Genomic DNA, 19,862 nt, shown 5'->3' on the forward strand with positions numbered 1-19,862 from the left:
CTGAAGCTTCAACTCCTGGCCAAATGTTTCCAACCTGTCCTCCTTGATGACCTGTCCTACAAATACTTGCAATATAGCCATCTTTCTTCCTTTCTTTTTTTTTCTATCTTCACATACACACATACACAGATATGTAGATACACATATATGTATATATGTATGTGTATATATATACATATATATACACACATGTATATGTATACAGTGGAACCCTAACAGATATGTCTTCAACTCTTCTTTAAGGCTAGAAGAATCTTGATACCAATACTTGACAATAACATACAGGAAAAGAAAATTGCAGACTAATATAGCTCATAAATTATAGGCACAAAAATTCATAATAAAAATGCTAGCAAATCAAATTCAGCAATATAAAAAGGATTATATATCATGACCACATGGGGTTTATTCCAGATTGAAAGTTAGTACAATACTTGAAAATCAATCATAGAAATTCATCATTTTAACAGAATAAAAGAGAAAAGCCACATCACCATCTTAAAAGAGTAGTAAAAGCATTTAAAATTCCACATTCGTTTGTGGTAAAATTCTCAATATATGAGAACTAGAAGGGAATTTTCCAGAATGTGATAAAAAGCATCTATAAAAACCTACAGTAAAGATACTTAGCAGTTAAGTACTGGCTGCGTTCCCCCTAAGATGGAAACAAGGTAAAGCCTCCACTTCTACCATTTCTAGTCATCATTGGACAAAGATGGCATAAGCAGTGTAATAAAGCAAGAAAAAGAAATGGAAAGAATAAAGATGTGAAAAGAAAACAGAGTGAAGGAAGCCAGAAAGAAAAACACCAATACAGTATACTAACGCATATATATGGAATTTAGAAAGATGGTAACAATAACCCTGTGTACGAGATAGCAAAAGAGACACTGATGTATAGATTAATCTTATGGACTCTGTGGGAGAGGGAGAGGGTGGGGAGATTTGGGAGAATGGCATTGAAACATGTATAATATCATGTATGAAACGAGTCGCCAGTCCAGGTTTGATGCACGATACTGGATGCTTGGGGCTGGTGCACTGGGACGACCCAGAGTGAGGGTATGGGGAGGGAGGAGGGAGGAGGGTTCAGGATGGGGAACACAGGTATACCTGTGGCGGATTCATTTCGATATTTGGGAAAACTAATACAATATTGTAAAGTTTAAAAATAAAATAAAATTAAAAAAAAATTAAGCTGTCTTTATTTACGGATGGCATGATTGCTTATGTTGAATGTTGATTACACCACATACTCTTAATAGCCTTGTGATCTTGGGCTAACCGCTTACTATAACAAGGCTTATTGTCCTCATCCTCACATCAAGTTATGAGGATGTAATGAAACGTTTAGCACAATGGCAGACTCATGATGGTGGTAATGGTGGTAACTTAATCCAGAACTTTAACCAGAATTTTAACTTCTCTGTGCCTCAATTGCCTCATCTATTAAGCAGATAATACTATTGGCTACCACATAAGAGGGCTTCCCAAGTGGCGCTAGTGGTAAAGAATCCATCTGCCAGTGCAGGAGACATAAGAGCCCTGGGTTCAATCCCTGGGTAGGGAAGATCCTCTAGAGGAGGGCATGGCAACCCACTCTAGTATTCTTGCCTGGAGAATTGCCACGGGCAGAGGAGCCTGGTGGCCTGCAAAGAGTCAGACACGACTGAAGCAACTCAGCATGCATGCACCACGTAAGAATTCTGTGATGATTACAAGCAAATGTACATATGATGCTTTGAACCATGCCTGGCACAAAACAAGCGTCAGTAGTGTTAGCCACTTGTATTATTATCCAATTATGTGTTCCGTGTTTAGAATAATCTTTTATCTTAAAATTATTCTCTAAGAAGCCATCTTAATAGAAAGGCTTTGGGACTCACTCTTCTTGGTAAGAAGAGCAGAGCTCCTCTGGAACCTGAAAGTGATTTGTAGTCCAAGCAATTTAATTAGATTCAATAAGCTCTTATTGAAAACCTACTCCATAGCAGTTACTGCTACAGAAGGCAATGGCACCCCACTCCAGTACTCTTGCCTGGAAAACCCTGTGGACGGAGGAGCCTGGTAGGCTGCAGTCCTTAGGGTTGCTAAGAGTCGGACACGACTGAGGGGCTTCACTTTCCCTTTTCACTTTCATGCATTGGAGAAGGAAATGGCAACCCACTCCAGTGTTCTTGCCTGGAGAATCCCAGGGACGGGGGAGCCTGGTGGGCTGCCGTCTATGGGGTCGCACAGAGTCGGACATGACTGAAGTGACTTAGCAGCAGCAGCAGCAGCAGCTAGGCACATCTATACATTTTAATCTCTTTTAAGGCTCAAACCCGGTTTTGGGTGGGCACTTTCTTCAGGTCCATTTTTGGGGAGACTGAGACACAGGGTAAATACTTTGCCCAAAGCCCCACTGCTAATAAGTGACCAGGTTAAAATAGCATTTCAAGGCCTCCAAGTCCAAGCATTCTCCTCGCTTCTTAATCATGTACAATACAAGTAGCCCCCAACTAACCTCACCAGCTTGTGTTTATTCTTTGTGTACAGATAAAATTAGTCAGTCATGAGCATTTACGCTAAATGTCCAAATTAACACTGGGAATGTGTGTCGAACGAAGCCAAAACTGTTGGTGGGGGTGGGGAAGGAGGAAGGGAGAAGGCTTCTCTGCAGTCCAAGGGATTTGGAGCCACACCAGCAAATCTGCCCCCGCTTTCTAGACTCCGTGCTATGAGAGATCAGGACGTATAGTAAACGGCGTCACACCAAACTCCATGCCCAGTTCTTGTAGGAAAAACACAGAAGGAGCTAAAAATGTAACCTGTGTTGGATCCCTGCACAAAGTGGGCCTTCATTAGTTATCGCTACATGTTGGTCTAGGAGAAATATTTCATTAGCTACACTCTTGCTGTAGATTTTATCTAGTTGCCATAGAAACTTGGGAGGAAAAGCTTGTTTCTAACCCTTGGACTAGGTTTGCCACCCAGTTTTACAGCTCTATTTAAAGAGCCCCCTTGTTATTTTAAACTCTTCCCCTTCTGGTCTCCTATTTTCTTCTCCTATGAGACAGCTGGATGGGACCTGTTCATGACCTTCCAACTGAGACTTGGCATGTTTTGAAGGCACAATTCCTGAGGGGAGATGGCAAGAGCCAATATTGCTTTTCTGTGTTTATCTCTGAGAAGGGCTCCGGTCGCAACAGAATTTTTTTAAGCTGAGGTTTCACTTCATCAAGAGTAAAAATGAATTGTTCTGTTTCTATTGCCTCTACCAAGGAAGCTTCCCCACGTAGCCCAGGTCCTTACAGAAGTAGTGAGCCCCACCCAACTCCCTAGCAGCCTCTAAACTGGAAGTGTCTAGTTTCTAGACACCCTGAGTTCTTCTGTTCTCTCACAGGCCCCCTCTTCACTGTTCCTAGAGTTTCCAAATACACTACTCGAGCTGTGCTTGTCTGCACCGCTTTCCCTCCCCAAGGGACGAGCACATGTACCTCAGAGCAGGAGTCTAGGCTCAGCTCACAGAGAGTGGCTCGCAGGATGTGAACTCCTGCCTGTCCCCATACTGAATGAGTGTTGTCCCTCTCCTCTCCTGTCTGGGGACTCATTCGGCACAAATGGAGATTCTCATCTCATTACAATTGGGTTGGCTCCACAGGAGAGAGGTGGGTGTCAGACGGTGAGTTGTATTTATAGTGGGAGACAGTTAAGGCCTGGCCCTGCTGTGGTTTGGAGGTAAGGTTGAGGGCCAAATGCTGGGCCCTCCTGGAAGTTAGAAAATGTAAGCTGGGAAGGATAGGAAGACTGCTTCCAAGCTTATTTTGATCGTAGATGGAGGTGAGCTTGGGTACATGGCCGAGAATGATATCACATAAATGACATACTACTCCTGCCAAGGCAGAGACAGTCTCCCAGAGAGGAAGTAGAGCTACGGGTCTCACCTGTGTCCAGGAGCACGACTGCCACGCCATGGACTTAACCTCTCCAACTGAGGATGAAAATTGGGTATGATGGCCTACTAAGGAAGCTGCCAGGCAACCCCACCTTGCAGGAGTACATGCAGTTAGGAGGGTGTCTTGTATTAGCATTCTCTTTCCTGTATTAGCTCTGGGGAGCCTGATTATGGAGCCTGATAGAAAGGCCTGGATGACTCTCACAAGCATAGGGGAAGATAAAGATGCATTACAAACTGTTCTGTTCCTGTGATTACTAACAAACGAGTGAGATAAGCTGGTTCATCAGTGAAACACTCCCTGGAGATGAGAGGCTGCAGGGTTGCCAAGACAAGTAGTCTTTCCTTGGTAGAAAGTTCAAAGGTGACCACTATGGCTGGGTGGGTGTTTACACCTGGCTGTAAGCCGACAGTATCCAGGTGAGTCCTGGATGTGGGCAAGGAGGAGTTCCAGTTGCACCTATGGGATGCTTATAGCTACAAACCCCTTGTTTGTCACACTTGCAAATGCCTCTCATGCTTCAGATAAAGCTTGATGCATATAGTAGATAGTAAACAGTGTTTGTTAAATGTATACCAAGTTGTTGTTGTTTTTGCTATAGGTCATGCTGCTGCTGCTGCTAAGTCGCTTCAGTTGTGTCCGACTTTGTGCGACCCCATAGACAGCAGCCCACCAGGCTCCTCCGTCCCTGGGATTCTCCAGGCAAGAACACTGGAGTGGGTTGCCATTTCCTTCTCCAATGCATGAAAGTGAAAAGTGAAAGTGAATTCGCTCAGTCGTGTCCAACCCTTCGAGACCCCATGGACTGAAGCCTACCAGGCTCCTCCGCCCATGAGATTTTCCAGGCAAGAGTACTGGAGTGGGGTGCCATTGCCTTCTCCAGCTATAGGTCATAGATTTCTTTTAATAACAGTTTTATTGAGATACACTTCACAAACCACGAAACTCGCTGTTTTAAAGTATACAACTCAATGAGTTTCAGTGTATTCATAGAGTTCTACAACTATTACCACTACCTAATTTGAGAACATTTTTCACTACCTCTCTCCAAAACTCTGTATCCGTTAACCATTCTTCCCTAGCCTCTATCCCTCACCCCCTGGCAACTACTGACTCAGTTTCTGTCTGTGACAACAGTTTTCTGACAATTGCATTCCAGTTTTATGGATTTCTGCTTAAGCACACAAAGCAAAATGTCCACCCAGGTCACGTTCTTCAAAAAGCATCCCCTGTGTTATCCTGGTTCTAACTAATCCAGCCTCATCCTTTCTATCACTTAAAAGAACAGATGGCTTTAGCCTTCTCCAGGCCAAGGCTGAGTCTCTGGATTGCCAAACATGCTGATGAGCACTGAAATTCAGCCCAGAATCACAATGAGAGCAAATGTGAAATACCTGGACATCGCCAAACTAACACAGGCCTTTCCCCATGCTCTAGCACCATTTAGCAGCAACGGAGGCGACCCATTCTGGTGCAATGACTGTTAGCGGAAATGGGGCATGTGATGAGGGGTTGGGCTTAGTCTGAAAAGGCAGCACTGAAGATGGGCAGTGGTGTCAGCCAAGCGACTTCACATGCAGAAGCACCAAGACCTACTTTAGGATGCAGCCTGGAATCTGAAGCCCCAGGGTTTGAGATTACGCTGGGAGAAGTGGGGATAGCCCAAAGATCTGAAGCCCAAGGCAGAGCTGATTCAGGATCCAGGGTGGGCAGCCAACTCCAGAACACAGGAGTCTGTGCAGGCTGAAAAGGTAGTTCTGAGGACTATTGCCAAATAGCTTGTTGCTACCTCAGTCAGATTTCTTAGCCCAGTGCAGCAGCAGTTCTTGCCTGAGAGCATTTTAAAGGTACCATGGGAACTCTGACACTGGGAACTGAGACTCACTGGCAGACAACAATCTAGAGGAGGTCAGTTCTTCCTTCAACAGCTTAGCCTATTTTGAAAATGAAAGTTGGTGAGGACAAATCTCCAGTTCCGGGAACATCATGGTGGCTTCCCTTAGAAGAGGTGGCGAGGCTCTGTGTCACATTTACAGACAACTGTTAACGTGGCTTTCCTAAGCCAGAATGTGAGCTTCTCGCAGACAGTTGGTGTCATTTTCATTTTTGTATCCCAGTGCCTAGAAGTTCTGGCACATAACAACCACTCAATAAAGACTTATTTAGTGAGTAAGTGAATTTCTAGTACCTGACTCCATAAAATATATGCTCTCTTTTTTTTTTTTTCCAACTTCTCAAGGAAATAGGAGGGAAATACAAAGGAGCAAAACTTTCCACAGAACTCAGTGGCAAAGAATACCCCTTCTCCAAGACTCACTGCATTGAGGAGGGCAATTATGATAAAATATAAATGTGTGCTTTTAAATGTGCTACTCTTTCAGGGGGAAAAATGGCACTGCACATCCAAGAGGAAAATATGTGAGCTGAATGAAGATTTAAAAAACAAAACCAAACAATTGATGTAAGGCCAGAGAAACAAGCTCTTAAAATGCTGGTGCAGAGACAGCGAGTACCACACATGTGTGTCTACCCCCTTCCTCCCGAGCCCATGACAGACACCGCTAATCAAGTTTAGGCTATTCTTTCCCACCAAACTGAGGCTTAACTTTAGAATCCTTGTCAACACTGTATTTCATGTGGTCATTACTGGGTGGTTGGTGTTGATAGACCTAATATAAGCCATTAGTCACGGCTGAGCTGGAGTGTAGGAAGGACAGGGTGGTGAAAGAGTGTGAGGTCATCTAAGGAAGACAAGAAGGGGGACTGGGAGGAGCCCCGACAGACGGCTGAGATCTGTGGTCTGGCTCAAGCCTTCTACGGAGGTTGTGGGGTTCATGCAGAAGTCTCGGCCTAACTCAAGGAACGCCCTGGGGCTGGATCTGAGACAAAGACAGAAAATGGCCTAGTTTTCCAAGAGCCCCAAGGGGCTAAGCTAACAAGTCGGGTCACCTGGCAAAGTCTGTTACCCCAAAGCCTGAGTCCAGAAGAGCAGGCAGTTCACTGAAAGAGGAAGGAAACAGCGTTAATTCTGTGCCAGGGCCAGGTACAGAATAACTGAGTCTGCCTGGAAGACATGCTTGAGCTATAAGCTGCTTGAACCCCAAAATCTGCTGCCTGTGCAGAAAATGCTAGTGGTGTACAATTTGATGGAGCAAACTGCTTCTGCCCCCATGTTAGGGGTGACAGGAGGACAAGGAGGGACAGATTTGTTTCACAAGTGAAGGGAAGGGACTTCCCTGGTGGCTGACTCCACCAACTGAAGGTTGGCTGACTCCAACCTTCCAGTTCAGGGGTCCTGGGTTTGATCCCTGATCAGGGAACTAGATCCTGCATGTCTCAGCTAAGACCCAGTGCTGCCAAATAAACAAATATTTTTAAAAATCAATACAATGTTAAATGGAAAAAAAAAAGTGAAGGGAAACTGGTAAAGGAAAAATTTCTCTTCTCTTATCTTCCCAGAAGGGGATAACACAAAATGACCTGAGTATAGCTTTTTGCTTGTCAGCAGCTCCTTTGTAAACCTGAAATGTCTGCATCTATTTTCAGCCAAGCTCTGTAAGGGCATGGGATTTCAGTTTCTCTTTTGAGGTGGAGGAATGGGAACCCAGACAGACTGCATGACGAGTTCTCTGACACACAGGAGACAGCTGGGATCAGCCTTCACGCTCTTCTTGTTCAAGACTTGTCTGGGCTGACAGTGGAAACCATGATGCCCTCATCAAAACAGCCCTGAAGAGAAGTGGTCAGGAACCACTATGAACTGAATTTGAGTTTTTCTATGGCACTTTTCCTCTGAGAATCTAGAAGTATTTTCCTGCTTTACACTGAAGGAACTCAATAAACATATCTTTATGTCAGTAACATCTTTCTAATATACATGTTTGACTACAGATCAGAAGAGCCAGTGTATGGGCTGGCCCACCCATTCTCAGAAGCAGTGTGGAAAAAGAAAAGTTAGGAAGACTTCAATTTCAGCTTTAGCACTTACTAGCTGTGCAGCCTTGCGTGGTTACTTTCACTCTCTGAACAACTATAAATTTAGGGTACAACTCAATCCTAAAGGAAATCAACCCTCAATGTTCACTGGAAAGACTGATCCTGAAGCTGAAACTCCAATACTTTGGCCATCTGAAAAGACCCTGATGCTGGTAAAGACTGAGGGCAGGAAGAGAAGGGGGAGGCAGAGGATGAAATGGTTAGATAGCATCACTGACTCAATGGACATGAATTGGAGCAAACCCCAGGAGATAGTGAAGGACAGGGCAGCCTGGTAGGCTGCAGTCCTTGAGGTCGCAGAGTCAGACACAACTTAGTGACTGAACAACATTTACTTCTTAAGGGCTGTCCTGAGAATTCACAGGGTATATAAGTAGCTTGGCACACAATACATGATCAGTAAAGCTAAACCCATCTCTCCTAGGTCAAGACAGAGGCTGGTGGCTTGGTTCTTATAAAGTAGGCAACATGGAAGAAGTCGCTTAGAGACAATTCTGGACTCCTGGATGTCCGGACGTCCAGGCCAAAGCCCCTTCCTCTTCTCTATCTCTTGTTGTCTCACTGGCCTGCAGGCTAGGGGTGAAGACGGTGGCAGGGGGAAGGCCGAGTGGACTGGCTCCCAGGGAACAGAAGCATGCAGCTGCACCCTGCCCTCAGAGCTGTGTTTGAGGTCATTTCAAACCATGGACCGTTTGGAGAGAATTCTCATCACCCTTTTTTGGGAGGTGACAGAGTATGACAGTCTGAAGGGGAGGTGGGAATTAAGGAGAGACAGAGCAGGGAACCATGGCACAGCCAGGACCCCGGTCACTGGGGAACGCTCCCCAAGGGCACTGAAGCTGGCTGCTCAATGAATCCGCTTCTTGGCTCAGAACGTGCACGCCTGTGTCTCAGCCTCCTCCTGCCCTCAGGAGCCCAGGCGCTCTCCTCCCCTGGGCTCAGCCTCTGCCAGCTCCCTTAGCCAAGCCCACGGCTCGCCAGGAGGTCAGGTCCAAAACACAATTGCAACAACTGTAGTGAAGGCTGAGCAAACAGCCCCGAAACGATGATGAAAAGCTGAACCAGGGGAGCAGGCGGGCTGTCTGGGAAAGACACTAGAATGATAAATCATGGCCACCAGGCCCTGAGTTCTCTCCAGACCAGGAGATTTGCCGGCAGTGGGGGTACAAGGCTCCCGGCTGTTCCTCCTGAGCACACTCTGGAAACACAGCACTGTTTCTTTTCAAGTAAAATGTTCACAAGATGGCTGTCAAGACCATGATGAAAGCCATTAGAGGAAAGTATGAATGCAGAACCCTAGGGACTTATGAGAAGGCAGTCAAAGGCTGGAATATTTTAAAAACCAAACTTTTTCTCAGCCACCCCTGGTATGGTCCTGCCCTCTGCTGAGGCCCCAGTACGGCCTGGGTGCTTCACTGGGGAGGGAATTGAAGCCCCACAAGGCAGCTGCCCTGGAACCACCTGGAAGACAGAACCATGGTGCCAACAGGAGGAGGTTACCCTGCAGAGTTTGGCAGGAGGAGTGAGCAAAAGTTATACAGGGGGACACCCTGGGGAAGGGAAGGGTGACCTGCAATCTATATAAGGGGCATCAGGACAGCATGAAGACTCCAAAGCCATCTCCTTCCTCCTCGCTGGCCATCTGGTCCCTGGCCACTGGGGCCCACTTGTACCTTCAGAAAAATAAGACCTCAGGCTTGTGAAAAGCATCAGTGTCTCCAGCTAAGGCCAGCCTGCTGTTTCTTTCTCCAAAATGTTTTACCAGTTCCTCTTTTCCCCCTCTTCATTCCTGTGTCACCCTAACCCAGGCCATGTCATCTCATTCTTGGATAACTGCAATGGCTACAGTGCAGCCTTCTCAACCCAGCTCTCAGGTCTTCCTTGCCATGACCATAGACTTTCTTATTTTAGGACTTTCTTCTTTAATGACTTAAAAAAAAAATCATGAAGTTCCCTTACTCCTAGTTTTACACTGTTAACCTATCACGCAGTGTCTGGAGCCCAGACCCCTCCCCTCAGCCTTCCAGATCCTCATAACCCAGCTCTAGCTTCTCCAGCTCATGGAGAATCTGGACTTTCTGCTCCAGTTAAGCCCCCACCTCCCTGTTCCCTGTTCAGGCCAGGCTCATCCCTACCTGCAGCTCTTATTCCTCCTTTCCACACCCTCATCACCCTCTCCACCTAATCAAACTCTCCCCCTCCTTCCAGCCCAGCTGCAGTCCCCTTCACTCCTTGCCTTACAGGACTTCCTCGGCCTCCGTGCTCTCTCATTCTTCCAAGTTTCAGCTGAAATCAGCAGCTCGACATGGCTCTTGATGAGTTTCTGATTGTCTCATTTGTCTAGCTCGTCTGCAAGGGATCTGGGAGCAGGGCCACTGCTCATATCCTTCAGTGACCTCAGGAGAACCAGGACAGAGCATGGTGTTCACACATAAAAGGGTCCCAATTCAAACTGGCTGGCTCTACAAAGTAGGGTGACCTTGAATTATAGTGAGGCCATTCATTTGACAAATGCCCACTGAATACCTACTATGTTTCATGACCGCAGTGTCATGATCACTGGAGACTACAAGGTAAGAAAGATGGGGAATTAATAGACGACAGGGAAGCATAGTTAAATGCACAGTTACCACACAGGCTGGCATGATGATGCTCTGATAGAGAACAAAGAGTATGCTAAGAATGAGGGCAGCCAACCCAGTCTCAGGAGACCATGGAAAGCTCCCCAGGGTTGCTGTTTCTTAAAGTAAGACCTTGAGTTAGCTGGTAATGGGTACTAGGGAGAATGAGAGAAGAATATGAAAGAATAATGAAAGAAGAATTTTAAAAGAACTGAAAGGTTTAATGTAGCCTGATTGTTTCTAGAAATGGGTTTTCTCTTATTTACTTGAACAGCCTCTATGCTATCACTAGTGATTAAATGATAATATAATTATCTGTCTGTATCTATTGATCTATCCATCCATCTATATATTCTTAGCCAAGAACACACAAGTCCTGTGTGCTTGCCAGATATGGTCTGGGGAGGAGCAAGAGAGTATATATTTCATAGTAGCTTTTCATTCTCAGCTGTCTGAGATGTTTGGGATAGTATTTCTTACAAACGGAGGGTGGGGAGGAAGGCGGATGGGAGAGGGAAGGATCCCTCTCTCTTACATAACACTCCAGCCCACTGGTTCCCCTCAGTTTATTGCTATTCATAGCATTCCTTTTTCATCCAAAATGTAGGAATAATCTGACTGTGAAGCTACTATGGATAAAATGAAGAGACTGCTATGTACAGATCTGCATTCTCTTTCTATTGCTGAGAGTCAAAGGGTGAGGGTCCATCCCAGCTAGATTTTCACATGTTCAGACTAGCAGGGTAGTTCCTTGAACAGGAAAAGGTGAGCTTTACACATAGCCAATTTCTCAGAACAGGGTCCCAGCCTGGATGTACTGGCATTTGATTATGCTACTTCTGGATTATTTATTTAATATTGTTTCATTAAATTTTCAAAGAGCACAAGCGGTTCTACAAATAAAACACGGAGTGCCAGGGTACGAAAACGGATGGTTATAGTCAACTAATATTTTTGATGCTGAAAGAAATCAGGTAGGATGTTTGTGTGCTTATGTGGGAAAATAGGTACTATTTTGTGACAGAAGATCCTTCCAGTCACACTGAGACCCTTCTCTCTGTGGACCTGTGAACAGAGCGAGCGGTGCTGCCTAGAAAACTGGACTCTACCCAATCCAAGCACCACAGCCTTCTACTACCTTACAGGGAGATGGCTGGACCTCAGCCTCTCATGCTAAGTATTCAGGGCACAGACATCAAACTCCTCTTTGTCTTCCACGGGATGGCAAAAGGCTGGGAAACACAGTCAGGGCCCCACACCTCTATTGACTGGTTTGGAAACAGGAAGGCCCTGGCTGCGATATTCAACCACATTAAATGGCCGGCATTATCCGGAGCCTTGAACATGGGTTCATTGTCTGGCTGGTCTTTGCTGCTGAGCGCGCTGGAGAAAGGCCGTGCGTAATTAGGGGCTGCCTGGTGAAAAGGGTCCGCTCACACCACATGCCCAGTTTTTGTCCTCGGAGGAGGGTGCCAATCTGAGAAAGGGTGAGCCCCACGGGAGAGACAGTATAAAGGATTTTGAGGCGGGGTGGCTATCTTGTTACAGTGACTTTGAGTTACAGAGGAGATTCCCGGTCAGAATTTAGATTTAGGGCAGGACACCTGCCTGCGAGAGAACCTAAGAGAACTTTGCTGCCGACAGCTGTGTACGGCGAGCGGTGGCTCTTGTGCTGGGGAACTGTGATGTGTTTTTCTAATAAATTCTTCCCAGTCTGATGTGAATCGTTTCCAGGTACTTAGATGACTCAGTGACTTAATATTTCATTTTAAAGCGTGCTCTGCACAGGAAACACAGCTGACATTATTAGGATTTTTAGACTTTAGATGTGCCTCATCCAGTCAGGTTGGTTTCAGACCCTGAGGTGGCATTGTAGAAATATTTCCTATGAACATTAATAAACAACCCACATTATTCTCTAGAAAAGCAGAATCAGTCTTTTTAATGACATGAACAAGCTTTGAAATGAGAAGAATGTGGAGGTTCTCAGCACTCCTGAGACATAAATTCAATCTCTCTGAGTAGAGGGTCTCACATCCAAATCGCCAGCTTTCATTTGCTAGACCACAAGGCTCCTTTAATTCCCTGACCCTTTAGCTTGTAGTTTTTTTTAAATAGCCAAAGACATTCTCATTCATGAGGTTCCCAGTAATTTGAACAAGCTAACAAGCTTTCCTTCCCCGTCTTGTGCTCCTAGCGCGGTTGTGGTTTCCAGGCTGACTCTGGTACCCTTCTCAGCAGTTCTGCTTTCCCTGCCCCATGGTCTGGCTGTGGAGATGCAGGCTTAGAGCAGTAGCCAAGCTTGGCTGTGTTGAAACCAGCCGTTGTGATTTAACCATGAACAAACTCGGAACCTTAGCCTTTGAAAGGAACCTGAAACTTATTTGGTTCAGTGTCCTTCCCCAAGTTATCTCCTCTCTAGTTGAAATCCTCACTACTTTGTAAGACGGCCTCTGTATCAGCTGACATTGCTAACTGCAATCAAGTTCTCTTTCCCAACACCCCACCCCAGTGATTCTACTCAGTCATTCCATTTCCTGGCTATAACCCTGGTACAGCCCTCTCCAGAATGATCATAGCTAGTTCCTTATATATCATTTTTCTCTGCTGAAGTCTTGAAGGCAGGAGCCCTGTCTTATTCATCTTTGTATCCTTACTGAACAAGAGCTGAAAAGAAATGGGCAATTCTTTCACTTCGGCACTAATTCATCTCACTCTATCAGTCAACCAAACCAAACTATTTAACTATTCCATGGTTCGAGCCACATTTCTCCAACTTGCTTGAAAAGGTTTCATGAAAGAGCCCATCAAATAGCCTTCTGAAATCCAAACATATTCCCCTGATCTTTAGGCTTAACATTTCACTTAAAAAAAGTGGAAATGAACTTGATTTGTTATTTTTTTTTACTGAATCCATCTTAGAACCTGGTAACCATGTCTCCCCTTTCTATATTTTAACAAACTATTTGTTAGATAACCCATTTGAGAAATTTGCTGGTGGCTAACGTTGAGATTACTCTGTAGTTTGCAGAGTCCACCTCTGAAATTTGGGGTCCAATTTGCCCCTCTGACTTGTGGCTAGTCATTTCTTCATAACTTGTGCAGAAACTATTAAAAAGTTGTTCCTTGATCCTACCTGCAATTATTTTGGTTCTCTGGAAAGTAATTTATCTGGCCTTGGAAACCTGTGCTGCAGTGCTAAGTCACTTCAGTCGTGTCCAACTCTGTGTGACACCATGGACTTTATTCTGCCAGGCTCCTCTGTTCATGGGGATTCTCCAGGCAAGAATATTGGAGTGGGTTGCTGTCTCTTTCTCCAGGGGATCTTTCTGATCCAGGGATCAAACCTATGTCTCTTAAATGTCCTGCATTAGCAGACGGGTTCTTTACCACTAGTACCACCTGGGAAGCCCTTGGGGACCTGAATGCTTTTCAAATGCCCAGCTTCTCTCAATATCTTTGTCCTCAACTTGGGCTTCACTTCACCTTTCCAGGCTGCGTGCTCACTAACGAAGGAAGACAAAAATCCAGTGTAACTCTGGGACCTGAAGTGTGGTGAGAGTCTGGAGCATTCCTGCCAGCTATTGGCAGAGGTGGATTTACTATGAAGTTCATGAAGCTTAATCTTCAGAGCCTCTTACTAATTTTGTATTCTTTTTCTTAAAACTGTACTGCCAAACCATGCACACATCAAAGCACAGACCTATGGATCTGTCTTGGGTATTGTGTAAGGTCACACAATTTGCTTCTACTGGAAGTGTTCTTATGGGTATCGCCAATAGTTGGTCTATCAAAGCAAGAATAGAAAATATAGGGGTGTTTTATGGGCTAACCAGGAAGCTTAAAATACTCAGCACTGATACTACCATTTCACCAAGACTTTAGGAAATTCACTTAACCTTATTGTTGTTTCATTTCCTTACCCACAACATGGGGAAAATAATCCTTCTTTCTGTCTTAGTTGACACTCATTCAATGTTGACCCACTGCAGGTACATCCCACTTTACAGTAATTTGATAAATATAAAGAAATGTTTGTTGACACCATACACATTAAAAAGAAAAATTAATAACCATGGCATAATAAGCCAGGTTAATTCTACAGGGGAATTGATTTAATTAGTGAGTGCTGAATTTTAAAAAAGAATACGATTTGCAGTAGGGAGAACTGACTTATGAACACAAGCCAAGAAGCAGTGGAAAGTTGAGTGTGCCCCTGAACCCTCTTGAGTCCCAGTTCCTGTGTCTGGAAAATGGAGATGACAATACTTCCTCAAAAGGTGTTGTGGCAATTGAAACCAGGTAGCGCAGTGGTAAAGACTCTACCTGCCAATGCCAGAGACACAAGAGACGTGGGTTCAGTACCTGGGTTGGCAAGGTCCCCTGGAGGAGGGCATGGTAACCCACTCCAGTATTCTTGCCTGGAAGATTTCATGGACTGAGGAACCTCGTAGGCTATAGTCCATGGGGTCACAAAGAGTCAAACACTGAGTGACTAAGCCTGTAATACTAAAATGCTCTGTAAACTGTGGAAGTGATTTATAGATGACTGGTGTTATTACTGCCTTCAATCATAAAAGTTATGCTGATTTAAAAAATCCAACCTACCCAAAATTTCCTGAAGTACAGACTCGGTATACCATTGGCAATCATGGAGCACATGAGTTAAAACTTTGGTGAACAACAATGCAAATATCAAATGCTATACAGATAACCAGAAGTTTGAAAATCAATAATTATCCTACCTCAAAGAGCACATCTCTTCGATCCAGACCCCATTCTTTTCATCCAGCACAGCAGAAAAGCTAGCGATGTTGAGATTCATACTGGGAGTACAGGATCAGTAAACTTATTATCCGACCTTATTATGGAATAAACATTCCTTCAGTTCCTTCTTTACTGTGTCCCAAAGTCTGGGATATTTTGGTGATACTCCCCAGCCCAGGGAAACATTTCTCCAGAGTTTCAAAATGCTTGAATCTGAGTATTCTTATCTTCTTTTGTTCACTCACAATATCACAAGTTCCTGACTTGAGACTGTCCATTCAGAGAAACAACCTTGGACAATAGCTTCAGGTTGCCCTTGAGATGCTTAAGCTCCTTCTTGGCAGGAGAAATTTTACAACATTTTCCTTTCACAGGTTGCCGAAAGATTCAAGAAGGACTTCAAGCCCCTTGGACATTTTTGAGCACCTTGCTTGCAGGATTAATCTCTTGAGTTGGAAGGCTATTTCTTGACTTTGCTTAGCTCAGTTTAACAGCAATTTAAACATAGGTTCCACTCCTCACAACCTGTTGTTTTACAAGGAAGACCTCATTTCACAAAGTTCCACGTAGAGTGGAGCTTCTGGGCTCAATAGAGACAACTGCGTTCATTATCGCCAGCCCTGACTTTCATTTCAGTGAGGAATCCTGTTTCAGTTCATTATCTGTGTTCCAGCTTCATCAGTCTCCATTAGGAAGCACCTTGCCTTTCTGCCAAGAGACAGTGAAGGTGAGTGGCCCAGTTCCCTGCCACGGGTGCAAGCTGCCAGCACCCTGCCCCCACCAAGCACTGGCCCCTCCACCTGCAGGCCAGAAACCCATCTTCCCTCATTAGGAAGAACGTTGTTTCTGAAATCACCTTGTGACACGTAGAGTCCAGAAAGCATGCTCTCTCCATCCCTCCCTGTGCCCCTTTCATTCCTGCCACTGGGGGCTAGCCCCCAACTCTCTTATCACCTCAAATAGAGCACTGATCTCCAAAAGGATCCAGACTGGGTATTCAACCCACCTTTCTCAGCATCTTCCCCTTACTGTTGAAGCCATAGCATTCAAAGGAGAAAAAAGGAGAAGGAAATAAACCAAGGCCAATTTTGGACAGAAAGGGGAAGAGTAAGGCAGATGAAGTAAACAATAAAGATGTAGGATGAGCCTGGGATTATAGGGGCACCTGACACTGAATCAAGAATCCTTCAAAGGTCCGCCGAGACCCCATGGTGTCTCTGAATTTTGTTTAAAAACCAATAACATGAAACTAAAATATGTTTGAGAACTGGTGAGGGTTTCTCCCCACTTCACCCATGTCATTTCTTTCCCTTCTCTGAATTTATTAAAACAAATGAAAAAACAGACCCTGAGTAGCATGACATGTCAAAACTTTGTCCAGAGACCATGCACACGAACAACAGAAAGGTGTGTTTGTTTTGCAGACTTTCCACTCAGAAGAATTTAAGGCCTCCTTAGCCCTGCACAGCAGGGGCTTCACGCGGCCTCTTACAGGATGGAGTCTTTCCTCAGATCTACTATCTTCATACACACCAGCTCCAGCTGTGCCTTCATTTTCAAAGCCAGCACCTGCTTCCCACTTCTCAGGCCTGCACTCAGACAGCTGGAAGTGATGGGGGCATTTCTGTCCTGGTGAGGGAGGGGGGCAGGACAGCCCTTGATCACAGGTGGGAACTCCTCCAGCTCCTTGTCCATCCCTTCCTGATGAGGACAACTCTGAAGGCTGAACTCCTCTGTCTCCAAGAGCAACTCCATGGGACTTTGCCTGAAGCTTTCCTAGACCTCCCTTCCTGATCCTACCTTCCCACCAATTTTTCCTGGAAATGCTTCCTAGTACGTCATTTTCACATGACCCCTTATCTTAGCAGCAGCCTCTGAGGAGCCCCACCTATGACATCCTAGAATGAAGCCAAGAGGATGCAGAGAGGGGAGAGAGAGAGAAAAAAAACAAACAAGTCTCCAACAGGTGGGAATCAGAGATGTGGAGGGAGATGAGAGAGAAGGGCTTGACAGAATGGGCTAGATGGTTTTTAGACTGAAACGAAAGAAAAATTATGTGCCCTCTTCCAGGTCCCGTATGTCTTCTAATATGTGTGTGTACATGTGGTGTATGATTTTCCTTTTCTCTCTCTGGCAAACAACTGTATTTCATACCTTTCAGAGATAACAGGCATAACTAAAGAGTTGCATGTTATTTCATCCTAAAATATATTTTCTTTATATATTCTTAATTTGGGGAACAAGAAAACAGCTTTGACAGGAAATAAATGAAAACACAGTTTAAAGAAAAGACATTATGAGCCTCGAGCAAAGTATTAATAACTCTAAGATATGACAGGAAGAGGTGACGGGGATGGAGTGTCATCTTCTCTCTGGATTTACAGAGACACCCTTTGATCCTCTTGCCCCTGAACTGTGAGGGCCCCCGCTTGGCAGTGGGTTTGAGAGTCTTGGCTGAGACTCTTAACCTCCCAGTCTCTTTTCTCTATCTGTAATATAAATGACAGTGAATGAAAACAGCATTCATTTCATCATGCTTACAGGGTATCAGAGCTAAAATTTATTAATATATTTAACTCATACAACAACCCTTTGAGCAGCTACTGCTATCTTCATTTCCCAGATGAGGAAACTGAGGCACAAAGAAGTAATATGACAAAAATCTGCACAGGTACACAGAAAAGATACTGTCACTGATCATCAGGAAAATGCTAATCACAACCACGAGAAGCGATTACCTCACACCTGTCAGAATGGCTACCACCACAAAGACAAGAGGTAACAAGCGCCCGCAAGGATGTGGAGGAAAGGGAACTCTTGTGCACTCATGGTGGGAAAGTAAACTGGCACTGCCACTATGGAAAACAGTATGGAGGTTCCTCAAAAAATTAAAAATTGAACCACCATATGATCCAGCAATTCTACTTCTGAGGACTTACCTGAAGAGAATGAAAACATCGACTCAAAAAGCTATACACACCCTCATGTTCAATGAAGCATTGTTTACAATAGCCAGGATGTGGGAACAACCTAAGTGTCCAGTGATGGATGAGCGGACAGAGACAATGTGATACACACACAATGGCATATTATTCAGTCATAAAAAATCTTGCCATTTGCAACAACATGCATGAACTTTGGGGGCAGTATGCTATGTTAAAGAATTCAGAGAAACATAAATACCATATGTTCTGCAAGAAAAAAAGAAGCTCTCAGATACAGAGAATAGATGGATGGTTGCCAGAGGCACAGGGCGGGTGTTGGGGAAATATCCATGAAGGGAGTCAAAAGGTACAAATTTACAGTTAAATAATAAATAATTCATGGGGATGAGATGTACAGCATGGAGACCATAGTTAATAATACTGTATTGCCTATCTGAAAGTTGCTAAGAGAATAGATCTTACAGGTTCTCAAAATAAGAAAAAAAGTTTTGTAACTAAGTATGGTGATAAGTGGGCTTCCTGGGTGGCTCAGACAGTAAAGAATCCACCTGCAATGTGGAAGACCTTGGTTCAATCCCTGGGTTGGGAAGATTCCCCTGGAGGAGGGCATGGCAACCCACTCCAGTGTTCTTGCCTGGAGAATCCCATGGACAGAGGAGCCTGGTGGGCTGCAGTCCATGGGGTCCCAAAGAGTCAGACATGACTGAGTGACTAGGCACAGCACAGCAGCATGGTGATAAGACTGACCCATTATGGTGATCATTTCGCAATATATACAAAGAGCAAATCATGTTGTACACCTGAAACTAATATACTACTCTATGTCAATTATTCCTCAGTAAATAAGTAAAACAAAATGAAACAAAATAAAATCTTTTCCTATTTCTCATAGTTGTCATGAGGATCAAATAAAATAATGTATATGAAGACAATTTTAAGGCACATGTGGTATCAATTCAGTTCAGTCGCTCAGTCATCTCTGACTCTTTGTGACCCCATGGACTACAGCACACCAGGCTTCCTTGTCCATCCCCAATGCCCAGAGCTTGGTCAAATTCATGTCCATCAAGTCAGTGACAACATCCAACCATCTCATCCTCTGTTGTCCCCTTCCCCTCCCGCCTTCAATCTTTCCCAGCATCAGGGTCTTTTCAAATGAGTCAGTTCTTCACATCAGGTAGCCAAAGTATTGGAATTTCAGCTTCAGCATCAGTCCTTCCAATGAATAGTCAGGACTGATTTCCTTTAGGATCAGTTGGATCTCCTTACTGTCCAAGGGACTCTCAAGAGTCTTCTCCAAACAGTTCAAAAGCATCAATTCTTTGGCACTCAGCTTTCTTTATGCTCCAACTCTCACATCCATACGTGACTACTAGAAAACCATAGCTTTGACTAGATGGACCCTTGTTGGCAAAGTAATGCCTCTGCTTTTTAATAGACTATCTAAGTTGGTCCTAGCTTTTCTTAAAAGGAGCAAGCATCTTTTAATTTCATGGCTGCAGTCACCAGCTGCAGTGATTTTGGAGCCCAAGAAAATAAAGTCTGTCACTCTTTCCACTGTTTCCCCATCTATTTGCCATGAAGTGATGGGACCA

General features: G+C 44.6%; 1 long non-coding RNA gene across 1 annotated transcript in view; it reads right to left on the reverse strand.

The window, feature by feature from the left end:
- LOC147349304 (uncharacterized) overlaps positions 1-19,862 on the reverse strand; it is a 75,510-nt gene that overhangs the window by 45,944 nt on the left and 9,704 nt on the right. Inside the window, exon 3 of the long non-coding RNA XR_015149783.1 lies at positions 15,301-16,030. This is a non-coding gene — a long non-coding RNA (uncharacterized LOC147349304). The remainder of the gene's footprint in view (positions 1-15,300; positions 16,031-19,862) is intronic.

The sequence above is a fragment of the Bos grunniens genome, chromosome 21, assembly GCF_055505025.1.
Source record: "Bos grunniens cultivar Pamir isolate PY7600 chromosome 21, Bosgru_T2T1.0, whole genome shotgun sequence".
NCBI classification, from domain to species: Eukaryota; Metazoa; Chordata; class Mammalia; order Artiodactyla; family Bovidae; genus Bos; species Bos grunniens.